Source organism: Chrysochloris asiatica, unplaced genomic scaffold (assembly GCF_000296735.1).
Source record: "Chrysochloris asiatica unplaced genomic scaffold, ChrAsi1.0 scaffold00097, whole genome shotgun sequence".
Taxonomy (NCBI): Eukaryota; Metazoa; Chordata; class Mammalia; order Afrosoricida; family Chrysochloridae; genus Chrysochloris; species Chrysochloris asiatica.
Window position 1 is genome coordinate 4377577 of NW_006408615.1, and position 11381 is coordinate 4388957.

At 48.4% G+C, this 11381-nt stretch overlaps 1 protein-coding gene and 1 pseudogene across 2 annotated transcripts in view; one reads left to right on the forward strand and one right to left on the reverse strand.

The window, feature by feature from the left end:
* Positions 1-11381, reverse strand: part of TBC1D22A (TBC1 domain family, member 22A) — a 288569-nt gene that overhangs the window by 273549 nt on the left and 3639 nt on the right. The gene's annotated exons all lie outside the window — the stretch shown is intronic.
* LOC102832906 overlaps positions 1-11381 on the forward strand; it is a 19611-nt pseudogene that overhangs the window by 4753 nt on the left and 3477 nt on the right.

An 11381-nucleotide genomic window follows, 5' to 3' on the forward strand; every position in this document is an offset into this window, starting at 1 on the left:
GAGGGGATTATAATCATTGTAATGAAACAAAGTATGATTTGTTGAATGTAAAACTGATGATCTGCCCTGTAATGTTTCACTCAAGTCACAATAAAAACTAAAGAAAAAAAAAAAACTTACGAAAAAAGAAAGCATTAGACTTGGGAGACTTATTTGCAGCTGGAACTAGGGGCTGGACTGCCAGAGCAGACTTCTGTCCTATTGAGCTTGTCTTCCTTTCAGCCCTTCTTGCCATTCTGGGTTTGAGCTGCACTGGAAACACAACTGTCTGACACAGACTGCAGCTCAGTGAATTTGCAAACACCTCACCTACCAGAGGATTCCACTCTGAGAAAAGTAAAGCACCCCTAGGAAATTCTAAAACAGTCACTGCACTTCTGGGCTGTGGGTGGTCAGGAGAAATCAAGGTCCCTGCAGCAATCATACACCAGATGCACAGATGGCACTGTGTTTGTGGTGGACTCTGCTGATGCTGAAAGGGCGGAAGCAGCCCGAACTGACCTTCTTAAAATAACTAGGATATCGGAAACCCAAGGAGCGCCTGTACTCAGAGCTGCCAACAATTGTGTCTCACAGAAACTGAGAAGCTGTCAGCCATGAGTGAACTGAGCTCACCTCCTTGGATCTGTAGCCTACCAGTACAATCAGAGGAGCCGGGCTACAGGAAGGACTTGAGGAACTACACAATGTGATGATTACAAAAGGAGAGAGAAAGACGAACAGTAATACCGTGTGTACGTCTGCGCAGTAGGTTTTCTCTGGTTTGGTTCTGACATATGGGAGGGTGTCAACACTGTGGATTGCCGGCCCGCCAGCCCTCCTGGTTGCTGTTAAAGCTCTGTGTTGAGGCTCAACAATCAGGCACCCAGCTGTGGCATCGCTGCCTGAGGCGGTCTCTTCTTCACGCCCTCCTCCCAAGTCTTCAGGTACTACCATGTTTGGAAGGCAAACAAGGGTAGTAAATTAACCAGGAAACACTTGTGGAAAATTTGACCTGAAGTTAGTAAAATAAAATTGTGAAGAGTGTCAAAACAAGCGAAGCCCTGAGAAGAGAGAGGATTGGGGGAGGTGGAACAACGTGGGGAGCAGTCACCGCAAGGAGACCTGGCCAAGGGCCAGGGAGAGGCAGGCGCTGGCGCCCCTGGGACACAACTAGCAAGGCTCATGTGAAGGACTCGAACTTGGCAGGAAAGGGCCTGGCACAGGGTTGGTGTGCCGAGAGCCCGTAGGCCTGTGACCAGCAGTACTTTACGCCCCTAAATCATGAAGTCAGATTCCACGGCTGGCTTAACCAACTAAGTCTCCTAGCCAGGGGCCCAGCCCCTCGGCCGCCCTCTGCACTTTGGGGGAATTCCATGGAATTACCCAAAGAGGAAACGTCCTTTTGGACTGGAGAGACTGAAGGCAGGACACTCGGAGCACAAGTTCCCTGACACGCAGGGGCCCCAGAACCAGGAAGCTGCCCAGCTGCGCTGTCTGGGATGAGAGGCTAGGCTGGTCGGCTCTGCAGACACACCCAGGGCCACCAGGTCACCAGGTCCCTGGCTGGAGCTTTTTTGGGCTACCCTGCCAGCAGGGGGGAATGTACATTCAAACCCAAGGCTGAGCTCTGTTTGCCCAGAGCTGATGGCTGTATTGCATGGATGGGCAGATGCTGTGAGCTATGATGGGTTTGGACGCTCTGCCTGCTGACCAGCTGTGAGCCGGAGGATGTGGTCCAGCTGCAGAGTCTAAGCTCCCAGGCTCCCGTGACGCTTGTATGGATGAAGCACCAAGAAGCAAATGCTGATCTGAGGGGGTCACAGTCACATCCTGTGCCGCCCCCTGGGCTACGTGACCACCACAAACACCGAGTCTGAGAGCACGCACATGGGGAGAGGGAGGGACAGGGCTCAGAGCCAGCATCCTGTGCTCAGGGCCCCACTCAGGAAAGCTGCCGTCCAAGGGGCAGTGGGCTCTGGGACACTCTCTTCACCCCCACTACTGGTGCACCCCAGCACCTCACAGCACTGCACAGACCCTCTACAACAAGATAATCAAGAACAAATAAAACAGACACAGATGAGAGTTCTGGCACCGTGACCCTCAGGACAGCTACAGAGGTGATGGAGTGTTTGCTGGAGGAGAGGCTGAGCAGGGGCAGTGAGAGGGGTAGACTGGCTGGTGACACGCCGGCCAGATGCAGCTCAGCCATCGTGTGAGCAGCTTTGGCAGCGGAGGGAGGCCTGGCCAAGCAGATTCATGTGGACAATGCGAAGGTGTGATTTCGTCTTTACCCCCCACGCTCCCACCCTCTTCCATGCCCAGCGCAGAGCCTGCTCTCTGGGAGTTCAGTGCTGCTTGGATGGAAACCATGCCAGTGTGAGATGGAGACAGGCGGCACCGCTTTCATGTGCAGCTTTGGTACCTGGAATCAGGTAGGCTTGGCTCTAGACCTAGAAGACCCACAGAGTCACTAGACCGTATTTAACCCATCACCCTGACCCCAGCTTCTCTGAGGTCCTAACAGACACTGAGCCCAGCTCCATCAAGGGTCTCCACGAACTACTTCCAGATTGAGTGCCCTGAACACAGCTAACACCGAGGCCAAGAGACCCCATCTAGGCCTGCCACACCCACCTCGTGAGAGCCTTGAATTGCAGGAGTCCCCCCCTCACCCCCCTGAGAGTTCAGAGTCATGGTGTGGCGGTGCGGGTTAACGCACTAGACTACAAGGTCGGTTTGAACCACAAGGTTGGCGGTTCTAGCTCACCAGTCGCTCCTTGGAAACCCTATACAGGGTCGTTACAAGTTGGAACCAACTCAACCAGACAACAAGAACCAGAGATTTCTTCCCTATAGGTCCAACAACTGCACTGTTTGAATTTACAAATATGACAACCCCACAATGCCCCAGAGACAAAAGACAGTTTTAGGTCACATGAAGAAACAAGACAGGATGACTCAAATGGCCAAGATGCAGAGTCAGAAAACATTTCTGAAGAAGAAAAGATAATGGAACTAGGTGAAACCGAATTCAAAAGAATGTTAATTACATACCTTCAAAGGATAAAAAGATGGAGGAAAGCAAGAACACAACAAAACCTTTAGAAGAGTTCAGGAACACACTACAAGAACACGCAGAGAAAATAAATGCAGACTTAGAAACAACACAAAAGCTGCCATTAGAAATTCTGAGGAGTAATACTAAGATCTCAGAAATGGACAATACAGTGAAAATGCTGTAACACAATGGAAATCCGCATTAGTGAGTTTGATGAAAAAGGTCTCAATGCTGGTATGCTATAAGAACAATCAAAAAAAGAAAAGAAAAAGTCAGAAGAAATCCTAAGTTACATGTGACAGAATGAAGAGAAGCAACTTACACGTGACTGGAATTCCAGAACGGAAAGAGACAAACACAGAGAAAACTGTCAAAGAACTTTTGGAAGGAAACTCCCCTAAAAGGATGAAACATGAGAAGATAAATAGACAAGAAGCAGAACAAATCGCCAACAGGACAGATCCCACCAGATCATCACCAAGATATTGTCATGATCAAACTTTCCAAAATCAAAGACAAGGATAGAATCTTAGGAGCAGTTCAGGGAAAATGAAAAGTTAACTACAAGGAGAACCAATAAAACTAAGCTCTAGATTCTCAGCAGAAACCATGCAGGCAAGAAAGCAATAGGACGACATATGTTGTTGTTGTTGTAGGACGACATATAGAAAACTTTAAAAGAGAAAGCCTGCCAACCAGCAATCATATACCAGCAAAACTATCCTCCAAATATGATGGTGAAATTAGGGCATTTCCTGATAAACAGAAAGGAAAGGCATTTGTAATGACCAGGCCAACTTTATAAAACATGTTAACGGGTTTTCTTTGGACTGAGGACCAACAACAGCAGACAACCACCTGAGATTAGCATACATGACAGCACCACCCAGACACAGAAGTTAAACAAACCTACAAGACTGAAAACAGGGAACGAAAAATCTTGATGTATACTGAAATCAACTACAAAGCAAAAACGAGTGAATACTGTAGATACGGAGTCCTGCTGTGGGGCTGGACTGCGAGGTCGCTTAAACTGCAAGGTCGGTGGTTCAAGCTCACCAGCTGCTCCTCCGAAATCCTATACAGGGTCGCTAGGAGTCAGAAACAACTCAACGTCAGTTAACAACAACAGTGTACACACAGAACTTCCAAATGGCAAGAGAGTCAGCTAGATTTCAAGGTAAAATAGACTTTAAAGCAAGAAAAAATAATAATAATAAATTACAGGGCAATCTCAAAGAAAAATAATATACCTGCATATCAAAATTTAAAAAAAGAGCCAGCTAGGGAATATTTAGTAAACATTAACACAGCAGAAATGAAATGAAAAGAAAACCGGCAAACAAAATGAACCCAGCATGGAAAAATATGTGGAATAAACAATCCAACAGCACCACCAACTAAAAAAAACCCACACAGAAAAAGTAGACCGATCAGCTCCTATCTATTGATAATTACACTGAATGTAAACGGATTCAATGTACCAGTCAACAGACATAAAAACCAGGAAGGATAAGAAAACAGGATCTTCCAATATCCTGTCTACAAGAGACACACCAAAACGACGAGGCAGCCTCAAGGCCCATCAACAGATGAATGATTAAACACACCTTGGTGCACACACACAATGGAACAGTACACAACCTCACACCACGGATGAACCTGGAGGACATTACGCTGAGTGAAATCAATCATCACAGAAAGACAATGTATGAGACCAACGTTGCAGAAAGTTTTTAAAAAGGGGTTCTTGATTTTAAAAAAAATAAATCTATGATAAGTTATGGGAGGGAAGGGATTTTTCATGGGTTTCAGGGTATGGCACTGTGGGTTAATGCCACTGGACTGCAAGGTCAGTTTGAACTACAAGGTCAGCAGTTCAAGTTCACCAGTAGCTCTTCCAAAACCCGATATAGGGGCACTATGGGTCAGAACCGGCTTGACAGCACTTAACAACAACAAGAGGGTAGACACATGTTAATGTGGGTGACAGGACAGACAACAGACAGCCCGGGAATGATGGAGGAATGCAGGAGTCCAAGTGCACAGAGGTCAATGCTATGAGCTGCTGGTTCACGGAGGGGAGTTCAGCCACATGTGGAGATGGAGTCCTGGTGTGGCTCTGTGGGCTAATGACTTTCAAGGTCGGCGGTTCAAGCTCACCAGCTGCACCTCAGAAACTATACAGGGTCACTGTGGGTCAGAACCAACTCAAAGGCACTTAACAATAACAAAAACGAAGAAAGTACATGATTTGTTGAAGGTAAAAGTCATGATCTGCTCTGTAAATTTAAAGACAAAAAACAACTTACGGGGTGGGAGAGGACTTCTTGCTCAGTTTGGGTTTTAATGCCTCTCTCCCACAGTGAACAGCTTTACCCTAAATCTTCCACAACACGAGGGATCTTTATTCTAAAATGCCAAAATTAAGGAATTTATATGATAAAAATCATTTTTGCTCTCATTTAAAATTTTTTAATGTTAGAAACACACAAATAGATTCACATTAAATTGGTTTTTCAAAACGTGTCTGGACAAGTAAGAGGCATTTGATAACAAAGGATGACCCTATTGAGAATAAGATGCAACCAGAATTGTACAGAGGACGAAACGCCCCCACGAGGGCATCCATCATAGATGTTACAATGAGAGGATCTCGGCCACAAGCGGGGAAACCCAACCTTCAGGAAATAGGAAGTGGCCCCTGGAATCTAACCTCCTGGGATAGTGAAACAAGGGTCACTACACCTCAGGCTCTGTAAGACCACAGGCCAGGAAACAAGCAGGGGCTGCTAAAACAGAGAGCAGGCAGGCGGCCCTCACTGCCCCCTGCACCTAGGAGCCGAGGGCAGGTGCTGAAAAGTGAGGGGTTACTTCACTGAATGAAGACTGGCCCAGGGACCACTGTCCACCTGGGGATCCTGACCCGCAGGACAGCCCCCGAATCTCTACCCCAGATGACTTTCCCTATGGCTGATGGGAGGGCTTACCACAAACTGAGAGGCTTGTGATACACACGAAATTCTCGTCTGACACACACATTACCTTTTAAGATGTGTGTTCTCTTATGACACACATACATATTCTAATGCAGGCATATGTTCCCTTATAACACACACATGACTTCTTGTATAACACATTATCTTTTAACAGGTGTGTTCTCCTGCAACATGCATGTGTATTCTAACATGTGTGTTCTGTTATAACACAGACACTGCTTCTTGCAGAACCCTTATCTCTTAGCACGGAGCACGTTCTCCTGTGGCATGCGGGTTCTCTCATTCCACCCCTGCAGCTTCTAGTCTAACACACACGTTGTCTTCTAACATGGGAGCACGTTCTCTTACAGCATGGGCCTGTTCTGATACACACACATTTATTTTTCTGTAACAAAAACTTTAATATGAATATGCTCTCTTATAGAACATTCTCTTATAACCAACACATGAATTCTAGTATGGCACACATGTAACAACACATGTGCATGTTCTTACAATACATGCACACATCATCTCTTACATTATTTCACTCTAACACTAATGTATTGTTTTAACACACATTATAATGCATGACTGTTCATTATAATACACATGCATGTTTTGTAACGTGTCTGTCTTAGGATACACATGAATTCTCATATAACACAGGATAACACATGAAGATGTTCTTATAACAAATGTATGGATACCAACACAGACACATGAGCATGTTCTCATAATACACATGTGCATATTCTTATAACAACTGTGTTTTCTTATAACATATGTGTTTTTATTTAACACATGCCATAATGCATGAGTGTGTTCTAATAAACATGTGCATTCTAACATATATATTCTGTTGTTGTTGTTGTTGTTAGGTGCCATCAAGTCCATACCAACTCATAGCGACCCTGTGCACAAATGAACGAAACACTGCCCAATCCTGGGCCAACCTTACAATCGTTGCTACATTTGAGCCCAATGCTGCTGCCACTGTGCCAGTCCATCTTGCTGGGGGGGGGGGAGTCTTCCTCTTTCCCACTGACCCTCCACTTTACCAAGCATGATGTCCTTCTCCAGGGTCTGGTCCCTCCTGATAACATGTCTGAAGTATGAGAGATGAAATCTGGCCATCTTGGCTTCCAAGGAGCATTCTGGCTGTTCTTCCAACACAGACTGGTTTGTTCTTTTGGCAGCCCATGGTACTCTAAATATTCTCCTCCAACACCATAACTCAAATGTCACAATTCTTCCACAATCTTCCTTATTGACTGTCCAACTTTCACAAACATATGAGGCTACTGAAAATAGCCTCAAACTGGTATCTTTGCTCTTGACCACTTTAAAGAGGTCTTGTGCAGCAGGTTTGCCCACTGCAATACGTCGTTTGATTTCTTGACTGCTGCTTCCATGCATGCGGATGGTTCTCTAACACAGCACCATAATACAATGAACATGTTCTCTTAATACACATGCACGTGCTCTTATAACACGCGTTCTTGTATAACACATATAACAACATGTGTGTGTTCTCTTCTACGTATATACTCGTAACACGTACTCGCTAATGTTTTTGTTGTTACGTGCCATCGAGTCAGGCCCAACTCACAGCGAGCCTGTATAGGGTTTCCAAGGAATGTGGCTGGTAAGCTTGAACCGCTGACTTTTAAACTGACCTTGCGGTCCAGCGCATTAACCCGCAGTGCCAAACCTGGGCTCCTGTGTTCACTTATAGGTATTCTCATATAACACACACACACTATTCTATTACATCACACACGCCCTTACCTTACAGCACACGCGTACACAACTATTTGTGGCTCAGAAGTCCAGCACGGGCTGCACTAATTTCTGGTGTCTCTCAGGGATAATCCGTTTCCTGATCATTGAGATTGCTGGCAGAATCCCATTGCCCACAGCTTGAAGGACTGAGCAATGATCCTCATTTTCCAGCAGGCTGCATGCTGAAGGTCATTCCTGGCTTCCAGAGACTGCCAGCATCCCTTGGCCTGTGGCCCCTTCATCCATCTTGAAGGTAGCAAGAGTGAGCTGCCTCCTTGTATGGGATCTGTGTAAGCCTCTGAGGGGCCCCTGGAGAGAGCGGAACCCTCTCTCTTTTTTACGGTCAGCCGACTAACTCCATCTGTACCCTTAACCTCTCTTTGCACACAGCATATTAATAGGTTCCAGGAATTAGTATGTGGACATATTTTTTATTTTTATTTTTTAATGTTTATTGTGAATTATGTGATAGTTTACATGGGAGAACATTAGCTTTACTTTCATCCTAACGTATTTGTCGTTTCATTGCCATGGTTACAAACCTTCCATGCATCATCAACCAAGCAAAGGGTATACCCTACAAGCCTGCCCCCTAGTCGTCAGCACAAAGCCCCTGTCCCTCTCTGGGTCTAGAGTCCCCAGCTGCTCCATCTCTCCACATCGTCATCTCTGTCTCCATCTTTGGCATCACTGCTTCTCTGGGTGGGGTCCGCTCTTCTCCCTTGATGGTCCCAGGGACCTCTGTTCCTGGACTGCAGTCAACCACTCCTCTCCTTTTGGTACAAAACGTCCTCCTTTACATTTCCAACCCTCACAGTCAGTCCTGATAATAATCATTCGCTATTGTACCACAAGGGACTTATCCATATCTCCTTTCATCAGCCTCACCCAGACACACTGGATACTACTCCATGGAGATTCTACCTTCCTCCGCACCCTCTGGATCTAGGCTCCCTCGTGAAAGCTTGGAAGCCAGTCACTTCTGGTGTGGATGTCTTGTTAGAGAGCTCTGGTAGTGTAGTGGTTACGAACCGGGCTGTGAACTGCAAGGTCAGCAGTTCGAAACTACCAGCTGTTCCGCAGGAGAAAGATGAGGCTTTCTGCTCCCATAAAGATTTACAGCCTCGGAAACCCTGTACAGGGTCGCTATGAGTTGGAACCAACTCCACGGCACATAACAACAACATCGTGCTGAGCTCACGCCCATTCCTCAGGCCAGAACCTTGATGGTCAGTTCAAGCTTGGTGGTCATCCTGTGCATTCCACCTCTAAAAGGCACCTGGACTGGTACACACAGCTGCTACTCCACACATAGCCATGGCCATCACCTCAGCCTCTAGCTCCCGCCAAGCTGCCTGGAGACTTTCCCACTTCCTCCCTCAAGGAGGAGGAATAATCTCTCCATGTCAGACCTTCCAGGCCATCTCATGACTCAGGACCAACTGCTGCCCTGTCCTCCCCTGGTTTCTGAAGGCTGCCTGCTCTGGGCCCCTCACCACCTGGCCCTGGCTAGGAGTTCGGCCCCCACACCACCTCTGCCTGACGCACTTATTCTCCCACACCATGATGCCTTCAGAACAACCGTGGGTCCGGCATTGTTCCAACATTGTCAGATCATCACCTTCAGAGCCTCGGCCAGAGCACTAGCATGTTCCCCGTCCCACCAGCCTCTAAGGCCAGCTCTCTGCTCAGCACTCCTCACGGGACTTGGCACACTGAAGGTGCTCACAAGGGCTTTCTGAATGAATTAATGCCTCCCACCCCTACCCCCACTCAGTTCTCCTCTGGCTGGTATCTGCTGGGGGCCCTTTGGCCTCTAAGTGGAGGCCTCATTAGTTTGGATTCCTTTCAGCCTTGACAGCCCCGAGCCCCGGCACCCTAACTGTTTACCTGTGCCCACTTGGGGCCTGTCTTGAAGCCATGCCCCAGCTGCCCACATCCCCATCGCCAGGCAGGGCCACGTGGGAACAGCAAGGGACAGAGCTGGCACAGGAAGGAGCAGAGCTGTGCTGGAGGATCATCTGTGTTCTCCAACCCAGAAGTCTACGCTCTGCTCATGATGTTTCAAGTAAAACTATACAGAGCTCCAGCCTTCAGGAGCCATGTGAGTCAGTGACACAGGCAGGAAGAGGCTTCAGCGTCCCAGACAAAACTGTCTCCTGTGCTAACCATCCAGCCGCTGTCCTCGCCCACCTGCGCCTCTCCTTGTCGTCCATATCCCACTCTCTCTGCAGCTGAGTGGTCCCTCCTCTGCTCAGAAGGCTCCCACCCACAGGCCCTATCCCGCCATTGCTCAGCCCATACCCACCAGATGCGCTGTGACCTCCACACGCAACGGCTCAAACAACCCAACCTCTGTGTGGCTGCCCACGTCACCTGGGCAGGAGACCCTGGCACACCGCCCTCCCCTCAAGGCTGGAGTAGCTGACAGCAGGTGGTGAGGGGCATGGGAAGGGAGGAGAATCATCCTTAACATCAGCTCGGGGCTGAGGGTCCCAATGAGGCAGAGGTCCCACATGCCTACCCCCCAGCCAACCTTTCCCCAGTACCCACACCAGCCACACTCCCTCAGCACACACAGCTCTCAAAGAGCACCCCCCGCACCCTGACTTCCCCAGGTGGGTGGTCTCCTCAGCCCAAGGGGAGGGGAACTCACAAATGACAGTTGAAACCAACAAGCTCTGGAGAATGGTTTCTTCAAAAGATTCACTCTGTGCCCTGAGGTGGGAGCACTTCTCCCTGAGGGGCAACTGGAGCAGCCTGGCAGTGTGGGGGCCCACTGGCACAGTGCCCAGAGGCCAGCAGCTGGCCTGCGTGTGCCACCTACTCATGTCAACTCAGGCCACCAGTCCACAGCCCAGCGTTCATGGCTGGCAGACATCCGGCTACAGTCACAGAAAGCTTTAGGAAACAAAACATCAAAATGTGTAGCTATGGATTTTCGACATCTCCTCCATCCAGGTCTACACACTCCTGAAGGCAGTGTTTCCGTCTCTTCAAGCCTCCCTGAAGAACCCGGCGCTCTGCCATTGACACCCCATCAGAACAGCAGTGCTGGCATCCTCGAAGGGCTCAAGTCACCTTCCTTTGACACGTTCACGTTTGGGTACAAAAAGAAGTCTGAAAGGGTCACAAAGTTCTTGGCGCGCAGCCCTCGCCACCCTGCCAAGTAGCGGGCGCACCGTCGTGACGGAAAACAACTGCTCGGGGAAACTTCCCCGGCCTTCTTTTCACCAATGCCGTTTTCCGTTTTCTTCAAACGGCTCTCTGATACGCTGGTGGTGGCCCGGCATCCTTGAGAGAGTGTCCCTGTCCCTTTTCCCACACAGAATCCAGAGAATCGCCCCAAGACCGGGACCAATTCATCTCAAAACCCTACGTAATCACAGCCACACAGACCCCATTAGAAAGAAGGGCTCATTCTGTGGCTCTGAGTGGACGTGACTGGCCCCATGGGTAAGTGCTGGGAGGGGATTCTGATCCAGCAGCAACTTCAGGAGGAAAGACATGCAGCCTGCTTCTGTGAAGATCTCCACCTAGAAACCCTGACGGGACACTTCTCCTGTCACCTAGGG